Here is a 17,288-nt window from a genome sequence, read left to right on the forward strand (position 1 = left end):
TGCTGGGAGGAGTTCACCTTCCAGCCTGGCGCTACTAAACGTGAGCAGCGCACCAGCACTAGAAGTGCCTGGCTGATAAGCTGATGCACTTTTTATCTACTCGGAGCCTGACTGACATCTTTGAACACTGTTGTATCTAAACAGCTTGAATGCGTGACCTCATTCCTTAAATACCATCAGTTGAACAGCTCTTGTTGCTAAAATAAAAGCACTGTTGATTCTCTGTTGTGAAAACTCCTACAGAGCCTCTGACAAGTGCAAGCAAACCACACCTTCTTTTACTATGAGAAAAGTAATTGCGTATTTGTAGCAAAAGCTGTAACAGCAATCACACTGAAGGTATATCCTGTGGTTCTTTCGACATTCGTTTTGTGTTAACATGGGACTGTCACAGAAAGCTCTCTCACACAGAATAACACTAGGAAACAGACCTCAAGGAAAATGATCTCGGAAAGGTAAAGTAGTTGAATTTTTTTTTTCTTACACTGACAAGTAATTTGTTAACTAGTAGCATAGAGCTAAACTGAGGGAAGATTGGAGTTGAGCCAGACTTTCCAGTAAGATGAAAAGAGGCCAGGATCAGCTTTCTCATTTGGTGTTGTCTTTTAATGCCCTGAAATAAGCCTGCAATGCAGGGGTGTATCAGTTGTTTGTTAAGTATAGCAAGGATTTTAAAAACACAAGCAGTGCCCTCCATTCCAACATAATGATGTATGACTCTGGGAACAGTGTTAGTAAGATTTTTCCCAAGAGGTGATTTTTGGAAAAGCTGAATTTTTACAAGGAAGCTGAAGTTTGAGAGGAAACTTAAAATTCTTATCTATGAAAACTTTTTTTGTGAGAAGACTGATGTGACTATTCCCTGCAAAGATAAAAAAAAGAATATATATAAAAATACATTTATTGATTATTGTTTAAACAGTCTTTTCAATTAGTTTGAGCTTCATGCTTAAAATAATATTCTGATATGCAGTTGTTACTATGTATTTTCATACAGTTGTTTTGCAGATGCATTTATTACTTACTAGAAAGGCAAACTGTCACTCATTATGTTTCATTACTACTGGCAATATTGAGTCAAGTGCTACAAAGGCCTAAAAGAGTCATAGGTTGGAAGAATATTCAGATAACCACTGCTTATTTAACATCATCTAGTCCTCCCTTCAAAAAAAAGCTGGATATGCTTTGTTTTAAATGTGTTTGTTTTCAGAATATAATCTAATTTTCTTAGAGCAATTTTTTTTTTATATATAAATCTTGCTTTTAGGTAGTGTCCTGGAAATGCCTACCTACTAAAGACAGTTTTGGTTACTGAATAGGGCAGCTTAAGACTATAAAGATGAACACGTGTACCCAAGCACTTGCAGAATCAAAACCTTTTAGCTGGTGCATAACCAAACAGGAGTGCTTATGTTTTATTCATAGATATCAGGGTCGAAAGAATAATTAATCATTCTCCTTGAACTGTATATTGCATACAACTGTGATTTACTTATTGAAAATTTTACTGGATTGAAATAAAGGTAGATTATGTGAGTTAATTTACCCACTGAGGAGACCTCACTATTTTTAATCCTTTCATCCAATAATGTGAATTATTATCAGGCGGTTATTATCAGTGTATGACTGTCACATACTTCTGAAAGAGTAACATTGGTGATCACGGCAGGTGGAACATTTCTGCAGGAGAAAGGTCCTAGATGTGGTGAAGTCACTAGTTAGCTGGGCCCATTTGTATGCGTACTGGTGTGAGAGAGGGCTGAGCCAAGCCTCCTTGGCACTCAGGAAGGTGAAGGGATTGCTGCATCGGACAGGCAGCTTGGATCAGCATTCCCCAGGGTTTTAAGGGTCAAGAGGAAGCACCTTGAGGCCAATATTGAATCTGACTGGCAACCAGGGTAACTGAGCTACTAAGGGAGTTATGTGCTTATTCTGTCCGCTGCCAAAAAAAATCCTGCCAACATCTTTTTGTAATAGATGAAGTCTATTAATTCTGCATGCATACACATCAGCAGAAAGAGTCTAACATTTACACTGGTCTAAATGGAACAAAACATAGACATGCAGAAGGATACTCATATCTGAAAAGGCGAGGAAGTGTATTGGCAGCATTCCCCAAAAGAAGGGGGAAGCATTTCACTCCCTTATAGGTGCTGGTTATGGGCTGGAACAGAGTGCAGCTAAATTCCTAGGGTTGAGAAAGAGCAGTGCAAGAAGTTGTAAAAGAAGTGCAGAGTTGAAACTAGTATCTAGAAAACAGAGACGTGCTCTGTTCAGAGCACATTAATTTGCAAGAAACTTCTTAGCATTCTGAGTACATACCCGCTAGGTGCTCTGACARCTCACAGCAGTGGCAGATGGAGTAGTGGCAATGGTTTTTAATCACATCTCTGTGATATTGGCATATGAATGAAATTTAAACTTCTTGCTGATTTTATTAGATTCCGTAAGTAAAAAACTTACAACAGAAAATAGAGCTGTGAGGAGATCCGTAATGACTGATCTAATGAAGTGGTTAAATCCACTGTAGGACACAAACTGTTTTTAATTAGAAACATTGGATAACTTCATCTTTCTATCAAATGTTCAGAAGAAATCATATATCCTGTTGTATAAAAAGCAGCTGGGACACTGGGAGAATGACACTTATGTGATTTGCACTCTGTAAGAGGTCAATGACAATTTTAATTGATGCTATTTCAGTTCTTGTGGTGTAGTTGATAACTAGAATAGAAATATCTGAACTGCCTGTTCTTAGAAATATGCAGGAGAATTTTCAGCTGAGAATCAAGTACAAAAATTAGACGGCATTTACAAATATAAGAAACTAGGTGCAGTTACAGTTTGAATTTTATGAGTACATGTCATTCCATGATTTTCTGAAAAATACAGGGGTTGGCAACATTAGCTTATTTGCAAGGATACAAGTTAATAGTTAAGCCAGACATCATTAAAAAATATACCTTACATAAAAACTAATATATAGTTTGAAAAATATACATTATAAAGAGTTGCTTTAATTTTTATTTCTTGATTTTTAGACTTTACAGAGTCCTTTTATAGCTTGTTCTATGTCAGCCTGAGATCACAGCATGGTCCTTCTAAATCCATCTGCTGATTTCTTTGGTGTCAGTGTTGCATGACATCCCAAATAGAAACTGGATTACTAGAGTAGTGGGAATATGGGCTCAAGTTAGAACAATAATAGTAGTCATACTTTGTTTTTCCTTTTTCAAATATACAGAGGAAGATTACTAAAGGACATTAGAGACAAAAATGGAAATACTGTAGCTAATTTTGAGGATAGTGTATTCTTAGGTATATCTGTGGAGATACCTACTGTTACTCATTTCAGAGGGGAAAAAAAGGAAAAAGTTCTAGCTATTGGTCTTTACTGCAAGCTAAAAGTTTGTTGTAGAGCACCAGGAAGTCTGTTCTGGTTTGTGTTGTATGGGTTTGTGAAGACAGGATGATCTTTTGACTTGTCTGGAGGTGACAACAGGAAGGTGGAGTCTCGGCATTAGGTGGTCCCATCCTCTGCCATGTTCCTGTGACGTATGGTGAATTTGGTATTGGACTTTAGCTTGGAGTGTTATGATTCTGCATTGAGGTATCTTCTGGTACTTTGTTTTTACATAACCCACCTTTAATCTTTAGCAAGCCAGATCCTCGGTTGTCATTAGTGTGTTGATTTCAGTGAAACAGCCTGGATCTATACAACCCAAAGGTCAAATACARTAACTGTTTACATAAGAAGGTCATATCTGAATTTAGTGGCAATTCCTTTAAATACATAGTTTGAACTCCCTAGAACTAATTTTTACCTAGATTGGTAAAAATTAAGGATCCATTCACTTTTCCTGGAAGCAAATATACATTTGCATGATTTCACACATTTCCAGGACTATCTTTTAAAACAGTATATCTGAAAATGTCATTAACACGTAAAGYTGCCAATGTGCTGCGGTAATCTCAGAAAGAGATTGTGCTCCTTACAGTGCAGAGCTGCGTAGCAGCAAAGCCTCCTCTGGAGAAACGTGGGGGAGAGAATTTCTGCAAGGCTGCTCTGTGCCCAGAAAGTGCTCTGCTTCATCTAGCAATTCGGCTCACTTCACAAACTGCTACAGCAAGGTCAACATCTGGGGATCTGTTCTTGTGGTACTTCAATTCCTSATAAGCACTGAGGATTATTTTAGTATTGATAATTTTATGTTGGGACAATACCATTTTTTTGTTYGTTTTAAGGAGCTGGGGGATTTTTTCTGCTCACTATGGTTCATGTTTTTCTCACTCCCAAGCACTTGCAAGTTTAGCTCATTTGTGGTTCTCACTTGATCACACCAGACTGTGTCAAGTAACTGTATTGAAGTCATACTTCCTTCATCTGAAAAAGTAATATTACGTGAGTTAAACAGCTGCATCTCTTGAACTGTTCATTTCCCAGCTTTAATATCTTCTGATTTCACCCCCCCCCCAAGACTGAGGAATTATCTTCTACAAGGTCTAGTATACTTTCTAGGTTTTTGGTGAAATCTTTCTAAAATACTTTCATCTCATTAGCTTCTTAATAAAGATTTTGTTTACCATTATACCTTCAAGTATCTTTTCAGTTGTTATTTTTGAGGGTTGTTTTGCTTAATAGTCATTTGATTTTAATCTGAGTAGAGCGCATACATGTGGAGAGTCAGATTTTTTATTAKTTATTGAATGGGTGTATGGTTGTTTTGGAATATTGTTTATCTTGGTGTAATCCCTTCCTATTTTAATACTTTTTTTATAATGAGAAAGAACAGAAAGGAAGGTCAAGCTGTAAAGTCAGCCTTTGTGACATTAAAAACACTATAATAACTGCCTCTGAATTTATCTTGCATCAGATATAATACTTTAGTCTTCCTGCYCTCAGATGCCCATACACAACCGCATTTCACTTTAGTGACAGTAATGTGCACATGCCTGAGAGAAAAACTGATCCTTTGAAATAAATTTTGAATGAAAAGGGAGAGCAGAGCAACACCATAGGCTTAAATGTATACATAAAATAACAGAACTGAATCAAACTATTAATACATTCAATGCAGCAAAGTAACTTGAAATTAGATTTTGGTCACTGTTTTTCCACTTCTCCTATTTTTCAGCTAGTAAAGGGAGATTTCTTACCCTTTGATTTTTTCTTTCTCCATTCAAAGTAACAGAACTGAATCAGTGCAGCAGGGTAACTTGAAATTAGATCATTCATTGTTGTTCTGCCTCTTCTGTTTCTCTGCTGGAAAGGGGGATTTCTTGCCCTTTCCTTTTTCTTTTCTTTCTTCATTTTTTACAATCTCTTTATAYTGGGCTCCTGATACATTTCACTCTTTTCTTTTCCCTAAAAATCTCATGTCTGGCCGCAGGCCGCTTTTCAGAAGCTTAGGGATACAGGTTACACTTTGTTCTGCCTGTTTTCTTTCCTTTCCAGCTGCTGCTGGCTGACACTGCTTGGCTTGTCCTGCCCTCCAGGCTGCAAAGCGCAGCCAGCTTGCTCAGCTATCACCCCCCATTTCTGTGCACAGACTTCCATCTTTTGCATGTGCCTTTTCAAACTCTTCCTCACACAAGCATCGCTGACATCTACCACAAAGCTCCCAGCTTCAGCGTTGCGCTGCTCCTCCTGAGTAAATGACCTCATTCAGACGCAGAGACGGGATTAGACAGCTGCTCTTTGGGCTTACTGTATTAGCTGGCCATTATTTTTGGAAGAGTACCACACAGCTTTTGGTGGCCTCAGAGTTTCTGTAGCAGCGCTGAGAACAACAAATTGCTAACATTAGCTCTTGCAGCAATCCTGTGGGTTCCTCACCGCAGTATTGCCAAACCCCAAGCCCGCTTGCCTTGTCAAATCCCATGTGACTTTGCCCCAGGTGATATGGCTACATACACTGCATACACACATCCCACACATCTGTGTGTTGCCAATAGTCAGAAAAGATTTTAAAACAAATCAGTCACAGGCTGACATGAAGCAGAATAAAGGAAAATGTATCTAARCTTAGCATTGTGGGATGCTATCTTAGCTCAGTAAGAATCATTTTTTTACATTTTTTTTCCTAGTGTGTTTATGCATTTCCTTGCTTGGTTCTAGATCTGTCTTTCAAATCCCAAACAAGAGAAATCAACTAGGCATAAAGGTGGGTGGCAAACTGACTACTGCTTTTTTTTTTTACTAACCTCTTTGGTTTGTTGTTACCTCATTTTTTCCAGAACACCCACACACAACATGTTTTTTATCCACCTGTTGTCTTGAGTCTTGTAAACTGTGTGTAGGAGGAATTCACTTCTTAACATGTCTGTACATTGTATAACACAATGAGCCTTTTTACTTGACAGAGATGCCTATATGTAGGGTAAAAATGAGCATTAAATGTCCCAATTAAACAAAATCAAAACCAAATAGCCTACCATTTGACAGTGTATCTTGCTCTTTTGGTTCATATTTTGATAAAATTAGTTTGTCAATATATACCTACATGTACCACACACAATTATAAGTACATAAATAATTAGGTTAAAGAAATACCCATAATCTATATTGAAATTTCCAAGAAGAGAGGTTGATAAAATCCTTAAACATTAGGGGGGTTAAAAGTTATATATTTAAACATATAACACAAAAATATCTAAAAAATGTATATTTGTAAGAATGCAATAAAAATAAATGTAATTCAATTGCAATAAAAATGATCTAAAATGGAGTCATTTTATCATATACTATATGTATCATATCATATATATGATATACTATATAAATATATGGTGGCACCTTATTATAAAGCAGTTCAAATAGTACTTGCCATTTCTGAAGAATATGGGAGATGATATCCTATCCTACTTTCTGGATTAATGTGTTTATCTTTATTTGGCTGCAGTTGGATGGATGCTATATTAAGTAATAAGAATTAACAAGTTCTGGGCTGTTTTAGTCTGATGGACTAAAGTTAATAGTTTCAGATTGTGCCGGTCRCCACTGCTTATCTTCGTGTTCCACAGGTCAGCAGCTGGAGGTCTAGTTCATCTTAGTATCCCTTTTTGTCTGTCCCAACTGTTTTTCCTCTTATCCCAGAGAGGGATGCATAAATTAAAAATTCAGCTTCCTGGCGCAACCATAGAAATGGATTAAAAGAGAAAATACCTCAGATCAGGGCAGAGACTGAGTCTGCAGACATAGTGACCACCACCCACTTTGCAGAAAAGCCAGGATTAAGTCTTGGTGGAATTATTAGGTTTAGTTAATGTAAAATGCACATACATTTTGGTATTTTACAAATGTCCTTTTAATATATTCTTGAATAAAAATAACTTTTTCAAAGAAAAAGCTCTGTAGAGCTATTGAACCCCTGTATGAACTTCCAGCTATAAGAGGGACTAAACCAGATCAGATAAACAGCAGCAGGATGAAAGTGATGATGTTATGAGGGGATTTGTCTAAAAGTGGACTGAATTTCAGGATTCCTCTGAGATACGGGTAGATGCTAAGCCTGGCACTTGGGAAACTGCTGAAAAGAGACCACATGAGTGATCAGAGGTACAACTCACCGTCACATCAGTTACGTATGTATGCCAAAGTATGAAGAAACTACCCATGTGTGTTTTGTCATCACATAGCTATTGAACAAAATAGAGGAATTCTTAGCTCTAACTCACAGGAACAAGGAATCTGTCTTCTGATCATCAAAAGGATTTATTTGAAATGGCAGYCAGCAGATCTGTTGTTTTCATTACATTCTTTTTTGCTAGGGTACTTACAAAAGAGTTTTATACTGTAAGTAACATTGTGTGCAGAGAGAATATAAAAAATTGGTGTGAATGCAGGGGCAGCATATAAGCATGCATCCATTTTCAGGTCTTATTAACTTGTTATTTCTCTAGATTATAGCTTAAGTAAAAGAAAGTACTAATGGTGCAGTGTCAAAAAGTTGTTTGTGATCACTCAGTGAGGTCAGCTTTACATAAAGCTACATAGTTGAAGCATTGTATGATTTTATTCTGTTAGTGGCAGTCTTTTGAAACTAATTTGCCAGAAAATACAAGATTTACTTTGGATTTCAGTTTTACAAGCAGCAGACTATATTGAAGTCCCTGTTGTTTATATTAAAGTTTTTGTGCTAGTGACTATGGGTGTATACAAAAGCTTTAAGCATTTTGAGAGGCCTAGCCAAGAGCTTGTTGTTTGTTGTAATAGTCATTAGAGATTTTGAATCCGGGACATAAAAAATGGATAAGTATATAATGATTTACTTTAATATAAGTAAGGTCACATGGTTTCTTAGTATCATAAGAGCTGMAAACTTTGAGAGAGTATGTTTGGCTTGAAATTATGATAAAATATCCTTATTACCCAATTCATAAACAGATGTTTTAAAGCACACTGAAGTTAGGGGCTGTTTTCAAAGATACTTGTAAAGTCAACATTTACCACTAGGAACTGATGATAGATCATAATACAGAAGTTATATAAGTGCTATACTAGTAAGTAAGGGTTTCATACTGTTATAAAACTTTTTTGAAGTTACATTGAATTGAAGACAAAAAATGCAGGCAAAAAAATTAAATACCTCGCTGGTAACATTTATCTGATTTTTGCATTCAGACAGATTGCTAGTTGTGTCTGTTGGCTTTTTTTTTCTTTTTGATATTAGGTGATATTTTAGAAAAAATAAATTTTAAGGAAGTCATTACTCTCACAGAAAATCTAAGTGTGCGTGTGTTAAGTAATAATAAAAAATACAGGCAAAGTGAAACAGAGAAGGAAGTAAGTTTCTGAGGGTAGATGCTGCTTACCATCTTAGTTCATCTATATTAGCCTCAAGAAGTTTGTAATATGCTCCAACAGATAGATCTAGTCAACACTCTAATGGCACAAGGCAAAATTTACAAGAACTATGTTGAACCACTTTAATCAGATATATTTTAAAAACTGCCAGTTCTAAATTCTAATTTTACTTACTAAAGGTTAAGGTGGGTAGGATTTGCATGAGAAACAAATAACATATAGCTACCTCTAAAACCAAACAAAATGTGTTTTTTACTACCCCAGGTACTGCTGCCCAGAACATGTTCAAGTGAAAGCTAYCTTTATTAAGAAAGGAAGTTTATATTGTAATGTACCAGTTCTGTCATCTATAGTAGATACTGTGGTGTCCATCTTGTATTTTTAATACAAGAGAGCATAATTTGGACAGAAAGAATTTCACACAGAGATTTATTATCAGAGGTAGATTTGGGAAACAGCTTCCTTTGGGAAGGACAACAGCAACCTTTGCATACAGACTCTGCTCTCAGTCTGAACATATAAGCAATATTGTTTATCCAGTTGCTCTTGGTCAGCTTCCATCTTAACTATGTTATCCCACATATAAGGACTGTGATAGCTTCAGAGGAACATACCTGGTTATTCAGAGTATTAGGATGATTTTTGAGATCTAAGACCAAAGACCTAATGTCTCTTTGCAAAGAGCTGGGCAGCAATGGAGTGTGCCAATGGATCCTCTAAATGACCACTGGAACTTTATGTTGCTTAGCTCTAATCTGTTCTTTCACCTATCTGGAGAGCCCCATATTTTGTTATACCTGTCTGTACAAAACCAGGAGCCTGACCATTTCATCATTCTTTCTCCTTACCAGTTCAAAAATAATTTTGAATCTTTTAAATCTAGTTCATCTCGCTTATGGAATAGACTCACTTAAGCATTCTGTTCGCTTGTTTTTGGATTGATTTGCCTGGGAGGGAAATACTTTCTTTATTTGTTTTGAGGGAAATTTAGACAATCATTATATAGTCATCATGTACATTCAGCACTGCTGCCGCCATCTATTTATTTAGTTCATAGAAATGCTGTTGCTTCAAATAAACTGGCATATATTGGATCATCATGACTGCCTACTTGTAAAAGTAAAAATAATTAGCAACAAGTTCTTTAAAAGATTCCAGCTGATGTAGTTTGAGAAAAGCAGTAATGAGCCCCAAGCTACTAAGCACTGAGCAAAGTGCTAGAAGATGGRATGCTGGTACCATCTGAAGAGAGGCATTCAAAACCAGGGCTGTAGCCTCCAGGGAAAATTTTATCTGTACCTTTGAGGTTGATAGTCCCAGTAGCAAGGGCTTTAATCTCCTTGTCTGCAATAAGTGTGATAACAGCGTTGCTGCTATCAATCTATTTACTCCTGAGGCGTATTTGGGGGACAAGGGAATAAATCTGAATKTTGATTATCAGACTATTTCTTTCCCAAGTGGATAAATATCAATGTTAAAAAAAAAACAAAATTGATTTCTAACTTAGATTATATGCACTTTTCCTTTAAAAAATAAACCAATTTGACATTAAATTCCAAAYCATTACAACTGGTATGCATTCCTAAATCTATAAAAACTGTTGGAATACTTTAGATAAAATACTCTAATTTCAGCCAGGGCATTCTTGCTTTTGGGCTTGTAAGTTCACATCACTGAGATAACTGAATCACTACCTAGGCACCTAAAGTAAGAATGACTGAGTGCCAGCTCAGCTCCTGCCAACTGCTAGTTTAAGTCAATTGTTGTCACATTCCAAGTTAAAAAATCAGAGGCTGAACATGTGCATTGGATACCCTGGGCCTGGAAGATACCATCCAAATTCTGTTCCTGTCTTAAAACTACACTTGTAACTTGTAAAGCTATTCTGTCTGTGCTCTGATTTGAGATGTAAGGAGTACCTCCTCCTTTCCTCATTAGCTGGGAATTTAACATCACAAAGGACCTGACAGGTCTGGGGCATCTGGACYTTATTCCCTGCACTGGAACCCCAGACACATAGAGAATGAGCATTGCTGGTTCTCTGTTTTAATTGCAGTGTGCTAGACATTCTCATAAMACAAAAACTATGATAAAAAGCCTTAAAAAAAGCACATATGAAGGCTGAAAAGTTCAAATATAGACATGTCCATGGGTACAGATCTGGGCATGGTGAGATCCAAACTTGAGGTTGATTTTAAGCATTTATGYTTAAATGAAAAGTAGGAGTGAAGAATGTGCATTGTAAGAAATAATTATGATACTAATCTTGATCTGTTTGCCACAGATGTTAATAGTGAATGAATTTTTTTGTGTCTAAGTCTAATGAAGCTTAGTCCTTATTTTCTTCAGGAGTGTAAAGCATTATGGTCAAACTGGTTTGTGAATAACTTGATTATATTTCATGAAAGTGTTAGATACTRAAGAGTAGGGTTTTAAAATTTAAAAGGGTGAATTATCTGTATTTTGGATAGCTTGAGATTTTTTCATCAATCATTTTGATTTCTTGGAAAATATAGGGATGCTCACAGTCTCAGAAGACTTTACATTATTTTATGTTTAAATTCTTTACAGTAAACTGGTGAAGTTTGACAGTGATATTTAAGAAACATTAGTGAATATCATTGTGCCATATTCTCATGGCTTTGTTTTCCTAATGCTCTTATTAAGGTATGAATAGATGTAGTTAGTAATTTGATTTTGCTATTRACATTGCATCACTGTAATAATGAAGCATAAGTCTGTAGTCTTTATTTTCWCTTAAAGACTTTTGATTCACCAGATGCTCTCTCAAGCTGTCCAACTCCCACCCCCTTGACAGGGCAGAGAGAAGAGAACTTCAAATAAAATATTTTAAATCAACACCATCTACCTTTTGGGAMCCTGTTAGATCCTACAATTTAAGTAGCCTTAGCTGGGGTCAGTATTTAGAAAGGAGATTATCCAGGAAAATGAAAGTGTTAAGGGAAGTGCTTGAGGTTTTTCCTTAAAAGTCGTGTCTGTCTTCTGTAAACAATTTTTTGCCTGGGTGTGGAAGGACACCACTGCTTGGGGTTCCCTAATGTCGGGAAGATATTATGGTGTACAAAGTTGGTATCTTAATGGTGCATTGACTTTTAAGACTTAATGGTTCTTCTGCAAGGGAAAGAGTAGCCAGACAAGAGGCTAATTAAAATTGAATTCCTGTGCAATTTTAGTGAGATGTGCTCTTAATATCATCTTAGTTGCTGGAGAGTGGTATATTCTGTGCTGGTATATTTTATGATGAGCAAATACATTCTTGTTTATTGTTGTAATRTAATTTCTAAAGTTACACATCAGCTTCAGTTCCTTTGAACAAAAGTGTAAACAGATTAAGTTGTGGTGTAGGAAGACTGGATCTAGGAATTTTCAGTTACAGCTAAAGGTAACTTTGCACTCCTGGTAGTCAGTGTAATTTAGAGCTGCTCGTAAACGGCTTTCATTTATGCAGATGGATTGGCTCAGCACCTCGCTGGTTGGCTGAAAAAAGCTTTTAAAGAAAGTTTGCAACAGATCTAAGTAAGAAATCTGTGTATTGACATGGTTACTAGTACATTTACTGTAGAAATGAACTGTTTTGATCTATTAAGATGATTTGGGAGGGGCAAGAATCCAAAGTAGAAAAATTGGCTCAACCTATGTCAGCCCACAGCAAACTGCTATGGGATGTTAGAAACAATTCCAGAATCAGAAGTGGCTGGAACACAAAAGAAAAGAAAAATATTTAAAAGGTTACTTTCTCCCAGGAAAATGTTAATAATTTAAGAGGGTGAGGCTGAAACGYAGGCCCTGCAGAGGATTCTGATAAAGTTAAACCTGGCTCAGTCACACAGAATCACAGAATGGTTGAGGTTGGAAGAGACCTCTGGAGATCATCCAGTCCAACTTCCCTGCTCAAGCAGGGGCATCTACAGCATGTTAGACAGGATCTCATCCAGGCAAGTTTTGAATACCTCTACAGAAGGAGACTCCACAACCTCTCTGGGCAACCTCTTCCAGTGCTCAGTCACTCTCATAGGGAAGAAATTCCTCCTCATATTTGGGTGGAACTTCCTGTGGTTCAGTTTTTGCCCATTGCCTCTTGTCCTGTCACATGGCACCACTGAAATGAGTCTCCTGACTCCTCTTGRCACATTCCCTTAAGGTATTTGTAGACATTGATAARATCCCCCCTCAGTCTTCTCTTCTCCAGGCTAAAGAGGCCCAGCTCTCTTGGCYATTTCTCATAAGGCAGATGCTCCAGCCCTCTGATCATCTTCGTAGCCCTAAACTGGACTCTCTCCAGTAGCTCCATGYCTCTCWTGTACTGGGGAGCMCAGAACTGGACACAGTACTCCAGACGAGGCCTCCCCAGGGCTGAGTAGAGGGGCAGCATCACCTCCCTCGACCTCTTGGCAACACTCTTCCTAATGCACCCCAGGATACCATTGGCCTTCCTAGCCAGAAGGGCACATTGCTGGCTCATAGTCAACCAGCACTCCCAGGTCCTTCTCTGCAGAGCTGCTCTCCAGTAGGTCAGCCCCCAGCTTGTACTGGTGCATGGAGTTATTCCTCCCTAGGTGCAGGACCCTGCTCTTCCCTATGTTGAACTTCATGAGGTTTCTCTCTGTTCAACTTTTCAGCCTCTCCAGGTCTCTCTGAATGGCAGTGCAGCCTTCTGGGGTATCAGCCACTCCTCACAGCTTGGTATCATCAGCAAACTTKCTGAGGTGCACTCTGTCCCTTCATGCAGGTCATTGATGAGTAAGTTGAACAAGATTGGACTCAGTACTGACCCCTGGGGGACACCGTTAGCTACTGGCCTCCAACTAGATTGCACCATTACTGTAAGAGATGGCAACACCTCTGTGCATACTATGGTTTTAACATTTTTCCCTCCATATTCTTMATTTCTCTTACTAAACTAAGCAGTATTTTCTTTCCAGTATCCAACTAGTGATCTTGCAGAGAAGTACAGTAGGTGTTCAAACYCAGACAAAACTGATAGGCAAATATACTTGATATCAAAAACACTGCAGCACAGGCATGATCTGAAAGCAAAAAAAGACTGGCAGAATTTAATTCTTGCAGAGACAAAGACATGATGCTTGAAACCTGAAGGATTGTACTTCCAGCTTAAAAGGACAGAAATCCAATTATCGCTGCAAGTTTTAACTCTATGTTTTTAAACTATCATTTGAGACCAAATGCTTTTTCTGTCTGATGCTGCTATGTAGTCACAGTACTGGATTTGTCATGTCATAATTTTCCTAGTGATAGTCTATAATATGCTGTGATACCACGTTACTTCTGTGTAAGGTCAAACAGAAGGTCACAGTGCACAGTGAAGAAGAAAATCCATCTAATACACAACTATTGTCAGCATTGCTATAGAAATACAAGAACATACTAACTTGTGTTTCTTTTTCATGTGCTCAGTGCTTTTCTTCACGAGTTTGTTATATCTGAAAACTTCTCATGAAAGCTTTTTAAATTAACTTGCTGAATATCTGCAAAGTAGTCCTATTTGCTGATAATCTTCATATAAGAATTGTAAAATATCCTCCTAAAGAGCAAAAAGAAAGGGTGTTTTGCAATGTTTATTTGGTACTGGAGATCTGCGTTTTCCTCTCGCTTGTTAATTTGACTTGCTCCGGCTATCTGGAACTCCCTTCCTGTTTCCCTCCAAGACATTGAGTCACTTCCTTTCTTTAAATAAAAAACCCTTTCATTTCTCTATAACTGATGATGGATTCTCTTTCAAGAATTCTGATAAAATCAACTGTATTATATATAGATTTTCATATTCTAGATGACCAAAATCACTGCAATTAGATATGTTAAAATTAGAGGTACAGCACTCTGCCAGTACTAAGAATTTTACAAACTATTGAAAGTAGTTCATTGTCTAAGAGTATATTTTAATGAAATTTTAATCTCTTGTTTAACCAACAGATGGGAAATTTTAAATTTGCAGATGAAATGATAATTTTTTCAAACAACTTTTATTTGTTGTACAAAGAATGCAGATTTGCAACATGAAAATGAAAGTATATTTACTTTCCTGGTATCTAATAAACAAATGCACAGAAAAGTTGAATTTTGCTCTTAGTAAAACATTTCAGGCCCATTCATCTACTGGTAAAATGGATAAAATGCCACTGAAGATTTCACAATCACATTCAGGTCATTACATCTGGCCTGTTTTTTTAGGGTAGATAAAAGCACAGGATTGTTACTASTTTCTTAACACAGTTTACTACATTAACTTTAAGCTCCTTCAAAATGTAAAAATCTGAGAATTTGTATTACTGCAAACTTCATGTTTTCCCCCATTTACTAGCTGCTAGAAAAAAAAACAGAAAGTATTGTTAAGATTTTCTTCGTATGTACTTATACTGTGCTGATGTAAGACACTGGGTAGACATATCAATAGCTAAGTAAAAAGACTAAAGATGTCAGTTTATTTATTAAGTCATGGTCCAAATTCACTGCTGGTTCAAGGATAATTGACATAATTCTAGGTGAAGTTCAGGGTTCAAATCTGAGCTTGTTGAGCTAAATACTGGTTTATACTCTGTCCTACATAGTGTAATATAAATTTCAGTAAGGGTGATTTGAGCTGCCACACCAGCTCTGTCTTTATTTGTATATATACAGTCCACAGACTATGACAGAGCTATAACTATAAAACTGAGTATAGAATTTAGCCATTTACTGTATGGAAAAACTGACTTATCTGTTTTATATTTAGCAATATATTTATTTTAACTCATCTGTCCTGCTGCCTTTATCCATTTATCCTGATGCCAATGTGCTTTATTACTATATCACTGCAAAAGAGCTGATCTGAAACATATATAGATAAATTGTCATCAGAAAATAAAAAAATTCTAGGGAAAAAGAATGAAGCCTAGAGACCTTACAGGTTGCTATCTGCTTATTCCTGTGCTGTGAAACTTTGTATCGCTATAGGGATTATCAATGTTGCCTTCATTGTATTTAAAAATCACTTTTCCCTTTCCAYATTTCCTTTAGTCATTTCTGATTGAGATAGGGATTACTGATGCCTTTGTATATACATCCTTGCTGAAATCTAACCTGGAATTTACTGTGCCTTGAACCAGGCCTGCAGCAGGCACAGAGGAAGGCAGCTACTGAGAGCAAGGGAAGGGAGCAGGAGCTTTTCTGGTTGAGTTAAGGAAAGCAAGGGATGGAAGAAATGTGCTCTTTTAAAGGGAACAGAGATTAAAAAATCAGGAAAAAAAAAAACAATTTAAATAACAGGATGTTAGTGAGTTGTGGGAATACTTGAAGAAACTTAGACTATAAGTTAAAAGGAAGTTTCTAGTTGTTTAGAAACTGAGATTTTAGAATATCGTTCCTATACAAAAATCAGGGAAAATCCATCTTGCCTTCAGATCTGGGGTTTAAGCAGTTTATGAAAAGAAATACAGATTTGTGAGAGAAGAGAGGTGCGAGTGCTGTGACCCCGCGGATTCCCTCCTTCCGCACGTTGGTCCTGTCTGGTTTTCCGGAAGGTGGCTGAAGGCTGAGTCTGTCCTCTGAGATGCAGCTGCTCCCACCACATCAGTACACTGAGACATGTGCGCCAGGACCCCTCCCAGGCTTTCCTGGTGCCAAGCTATGGAAAAAAAAGGTTCATTTTGCTTAATGGCACTACTCACACACACGTGTACCTTYGCGCACATTGCACCAGAGCAGACGGGGCTCTGCAGTGATGAGAGATTTGTTGTTCCTGAAGTTATATCTCACCAAAYCCGCAGTTTCCTCGCGCTGACTGTTTCCATGAACTAATTTCTTTAAATAGAGACATATGGGAGGATAAATCACTAGTGGGATAAAAATCCCTAATAGTGTCAGAGAAGCATAAATATAGCATTACAGGCCCTTTTGCTCTCCTTGTCGTGGCTGTATAGGCGGGAGTTACACCCATCACATGCCGTTTTAGTCGAACTGAGGGCCTTGGCCGAGGCTCCATCTCCGAGCAGAAAACAAAGAGCTAATACACAGAGAGATGCGTGAATTTCTGCTTCGTGAACAAGCTGCTGTTTTTTTTCCCGCAGAAGTTGCACAACATAAACCCAAATTTTACCGATGGTTAAATCCGCTCGTAAGGCTGATTCACCGGGGCGTGAGCGGACGAACAAGCTCACCTTTTCGCAAAATGCCTCCTCCCCGCACGGGCACCGCGTTGCCGCCACACGCTTGTTTTTGTTTGGTTTTGTTTGGTTTTGGACAAGTTATTTCGCGCCGCGCTCGGTCAGTTTGGGGAAAGGCTGCTCCTCCCCGCCCCCGCCATGGCGTCCCCCTCCTGGGCCGAAGCCTCCCGGTTTCCGCGCCGCTGCTGACCCCTCCCCATCCCCAAACACCCCAATACCGGTGACCGAGGCGCCCCGGCACGGCGCAGCGCTGACTCACGGCTGGCGGCGGGGCGGGGCCGCGTCACGGCCGCGGCGGCAGC

At 38.0% G+C, this 17,288-nt stretch overlaps 1 protein-coding gene and 1 long non-coding RNA gene across 4 annotated transcripts in view; one reads left to right on the plus strand and one right to left on the minus strand.

The window, feature by feature from the left end:
* The first annotated feature begins 252 nt into the window (after window positions 1-252).
* The window catches only part of RTN4 (reticulon 4), a 68,386-nt gene continuing 51,350 nt past the window's right edge, over window positions 253-17,288 (plus strand). The window contains exon 1 of one of the 2 annotated variants that reach the window (XM_085311581.1): window positions 253-455. The gene's annotated coding sequence lies outside the window, so the exon portion shown is untranslated. The remainder of the gene's footprint in view (window positions 456-17,288) is intronic. The other variant, XM_085311582.1, reaches the window with a different exon arrangement.
* LOC146592139 (uncharacterized) lies at window positions 15,279-17,282 on the minus strand. 2 transcript variants are annotated; one of them, XR_014896665.1, is made up of 2 exons: window positions 17,205-17,282; window positions 15,279-16,448 (listed from the first exon to the last, which is right to left on the minus strand). It is a non-coding gene; the product is annotated as an uncharacterized LOC146592139 (long non-coding RNA). The 2 variants fall into 2 exon arrangements; XR_014896666.1 differs by lacking the exon at window positions 17,205-17,282 and adding an exon at window positions 16,981-17,155.

This window comes from Rhea americana, unplaced genomic scaffold, assembly GCF_003343005.1.
Source record: "Rhea americana isolate MKP2758 unplaced genomic scaffold, rheAme1 scaffold_344, whole genome shotgun sequence".
In the NCBI taxonomy this organism is placed as follows: Eukaryota; Metazoa; Chordata; class Aves; order Rheiformes; family Rheidae; genus Rhea; species Rhea americana.